The 4,048-nt window shown below is 38.0% G+C and overlaps 1 pseudogene; it reads left to right on the forward strand.

Annotated features, from left to right (window-relative positions):
• The first annotated feature begins 2,430 nt into the window (after positions 1-2,430).
• On the forward strand, positions 2,431-3,610 carry LOC113359450 (annotated as a pseudogene).
• The last annotated feature ends 438 nt before the right edge of the window (positions 3,611-4,048 follow it).

Consider the following 4,048-nt stretch of genomic DNA (forward strand, 5'->3'; position numbering starts at 1 on the left):
AAATTTGTGATCCACATGAAATTATTCTCAATTTTTTAACAGCTAATTGCACCTTTTTAATTTTCTTTCTGGCTAGATGCCTAGTCCTACACCTAAGAGCACTTCATCTGGAATGAACAAACTTTGAGTTTGTTCATTTTGCTCCCACTATGAACTCAATAAACATGAAAAATGGATGTTCAAACAAACAAATTTGTTAGTTTGTTCATCGAGTTGAAAGATGTAGCGCGCGCTTGATGAAAGGCCTTGCGAGCTTCTCTCCAGCGCTGGAGTTTGAGCCAAAACCGATGGCGCTTTTCTTTCTAGCGCGCGCTCTTGATTAAAGCGCCAGCGTTTTTTTGTTATCACGCGACATTAATCTTAAAAGAGCCAACGCCTACATCTATCTCCCTCTCCCTCGCCCCCGCGCATCGTTTGCTGCTCCTTTTAAACCTCAAAGGTGCTTGGTTAAATCTTGTCTTAATTGTCCATAGATTCCCCGGTTTTGGAGTCTGTCAGTGGTAAGTTTATATTCTCTTGCCCGGCGCCCATGCTCTACCACAAGATTCTTGGTTAAATCTTCATCTGGAAAACTAGTCCAGGTTGGGTCACGCCTTGTTTCTTCGATGACCATATTATGCAGAATGATACAAGTCAGCATAATTTTGTTCATTTCTTGAATATCAAAAAAACGTACCGGCCCAGCTACGATGGCAAACTTCCTTTTCAGTATGCCAAAAGCGCGTTCAACATCCTTTTTGCATTTCATTTGTTGGTTGTTAAAGTACTTCATATCCTTCAAAGACGTCGGTCCAAAACCTTCATGTTTATAAGCTTGAACCGTAGTTGACCATTCTGGATAGATTTCGTCTGCTAGATAATAACCCTGAGTGTAATGATGACCGTTTATGGTGAAATTACAGTGTGGCGCGACCCCATTCTTAAGATCTTCAAACAATGGTGACTTATATAAAACATTGAGATCGTTATTTGAACTCGGGAGTCCAAAAAAGGCATGTCAAAACCAACAATCATAAGTAGATGAAACTTCCAAAATTACAGTTGGTTTTGGATAATGACCCTTATATTGGCCTACCCATTCAATCGGACATGCATGCCACGTCCAGTGCATGCAGTCAAGACTACCTAGCATTCCTGGAAAACCCCTCTCGGTGTTTTCTGCAGTTATTCTTTGAACATCTTCCTGAGTAGGCTTTCTTAAAAAGGTTGGACCAAAATGCTCGACTATTGTTTCGCAAAACAATTTGAGACACCTAAAGGCGGTTGTTTTCCCAATACGGATGTAATCATCCGTGGCATCCGCTGGTACCCCGTAACATAGTATACGGAGGGACGCAATGACCTTTTGCTCAGGACTAAAGTCTCGTACATGTCGTGCATCATACTGATAATTAAATAAAGGTTGTACCTGATAAAGCTCGGCAATAATCCTTTGCGTCAAGTTGCGGCCCATGCGGAATTGTCGCTGAAAATCTTCATCGGAATAAACACAATCATGATTAAGATAATCATGCATCATCTTTTTGTGGTAAAAATGTCGATCTCGCCACGTCCATCTTCTAGTCGCAACTTCATATGGCTCTAAAGACTTGGGTATGATCCCGAATTGTAATTGCAACATAAATTTTTCCTTCTTCTATCTTGATCTGCATCTTCATCCATTTGATGCAAAAAATCCATACACATTTCTTCATCTTCTTCATACAACATTTCATCCATCGCCATATCTTCCTCAGAAGAATCAAAATCAGAATTCATGGTTGAAAATTGAAAGAAATTGAAAGAAAAGATTGATCGGATGAAAGATTGTTGTGAATTTGTGAGATAAAACTCGAGTCGTATTTATGGAGGTAGAAACTAGCCGTTCCGGTGACCGTTGGAAAGTAACTGTTTGCGACCTTGGTTCAAACGCCAGCGTGTCTTTTACAAACGCCAGCGGTTTATTAACGAGCGCTAGCGTTTGTATTTCGCTGACGCGCTTAGTTATCAAACACACAGTCCTTTACCATAGTGGAAAAGCCAGTTTGGCCATCCACCTGGCTCAACAAAAAAAAAAATTTGGCCGTTGCCATAGGAATTTCCCTAACCCCACGCAAATGGATAGACTCTTGTATTTTGAGAAGCAGCCATAGTGGAATACCGACGTAATCTGACTGGCTGCTGATTGACTTTAATCAATCCTACCTGGATTTTACATTTTTTATAAACAAACAACCTCATTGCCCTCAAACTAGAGTCAGATCCTCCATTACCACCGCCACCCCCTCACCGCTCTGATGAGTCAGCCTCCATCGAATTATTATTTATAGTCTACCAATCATATATCACTTTTAGTCCTTATTCACACACACCCCACTGATCTTCTTTGTTTTTGCCTTCCTTCGAAATCAAAAAATTTTTCTGAAAATTAGAGATCTAAAAAAAAAGGAGATGAAGAAATCATCATTGGTTGTTTCAAACTCAAGACCAGCATCAGTATTAGCACATAAAACCCAGAACCTTAGAGAAATCTATCTGATTGGTAAAAAGCTAGGTCAGGATCAATTTGGTACAACCTATCTATGTACTGAGAAATCAAGTGGTAGTGAATATGCTTGTAAATCAATCCCAAAGAGGAAATTAATATGTAAAGAGGATTATGATGATGTGTGGAGAGAGATCCAGATAATGCATCATTTATCTGAACATAGTAATGTTGTAAGAATTAAAGGGTCTTATGAAGATTCTGTTTTTGTTAATATTGTTACGGAATTATGTGCTGGGGGTGAATTGTTTGATAGGATTGTCTACTGAAAGGAAAGCTGTTGGTTTGTTGAAAACTATTGTGGGTGTTGTTGAAGCTTGTCATTCTCTTGGTGTTATGCATAGAGATGAGAATTTCTTGTTCTCTAATACTGATGAAGATGCTTCTCTTAAAGTTACTGATTTTGGTTTATCTGTCTTTTATAGACCAGGTTTGTTTCTTTTTTTTTCCTTGATTTGTTTCTTTGATCTGATTCAGGCTTATGGTGTTCCCTTAAATTAATGTGCTTCTTTATACATGTTTATGCACAAATGGGGCTCACCATAATATTATATTGATTCATTCCGTGTCCAAGTTTGTGTTTTATGCATTCTTTTATGGAGTACTTTCAAAAGGGTGTTTCGTTAATTTCATCAATCAATTTGAGTTCCAAGCATAAATTAATGTGCTTGCGTTAATAGTTTGATGTCAATTCCTCTTCATTTTGGGGAGGGCTATGCACACTGGATGGTGTTGGATAACCTCAATGTATATGCCAACATGTTAGGTGCCTGAGGTTTGTGTAATGATCTTCACAACAAAGGCAAGGTCATTTGGTGGCCTATATGTTAGGGTTGTCAAACAACCCCCTCATTATAGATTTACCCCTTCATATATGTCCAAGTGTATCTTTTGCTATTCTTGACTGGTTGTGTGCCTTGGTCTTAATTTCTATTTCCAACTCCTTTGTGTACCTCTTCACATCTTTAAGCTTTCATTTTTATTCTTTCTGTGCTGCAGGGGACAACTTTCATTTCATGCTAATTTTATGTTCAATGACGTATCTGAGATTGGACTTAGCAAAAATAAAATAAAAATGTATATGATATATTTTGGCTCGGTTTACATCCTTAATTACTAAATAATGTATCTAGCATGAAATGTTGTAATCAAATAGGCATGGGCAAGCTTTTGGAATGACAACATCCTATAACATTGGGTGCAATACCGTAAATCAAATAGAGAAATTTTTTGATGGGGGCGTTTTTGGATGGGGGCATGGGGGAAAAATAAGATGTTGACATGTGTCATACATATTAATTGTTTTCACAAATCTTGTTTTCCAAAAATACCAAACATAAAATATAAACAATTGTGATAATTTTGCAGTGGAAATAATAGGGAAAAGTAAGAGATAGAGAAGGAGAAGAACTTGATATTGATAAAGAGGCATCAAACTATTACATACATATAATGTTCTCTTATATACATGAAAGAGAAGACCTATTCATCTAATGGACCGCACATCCATGGGCCATAGGCCCT

This window comes from Papaver somniferum, chromosome 3 (genome assembly GCF_003573695.1).
Source record: "Papaver somniferum cultivar HN1 chromosome 3, ASM357369v1, whole genome shotgun sequence".
NCBI lineage: Eukaryota > Viridiplantae > Streptophyta > Magnoliopsida > Ranunculales > Papaveraceae > Papaver > Papaver somniferum.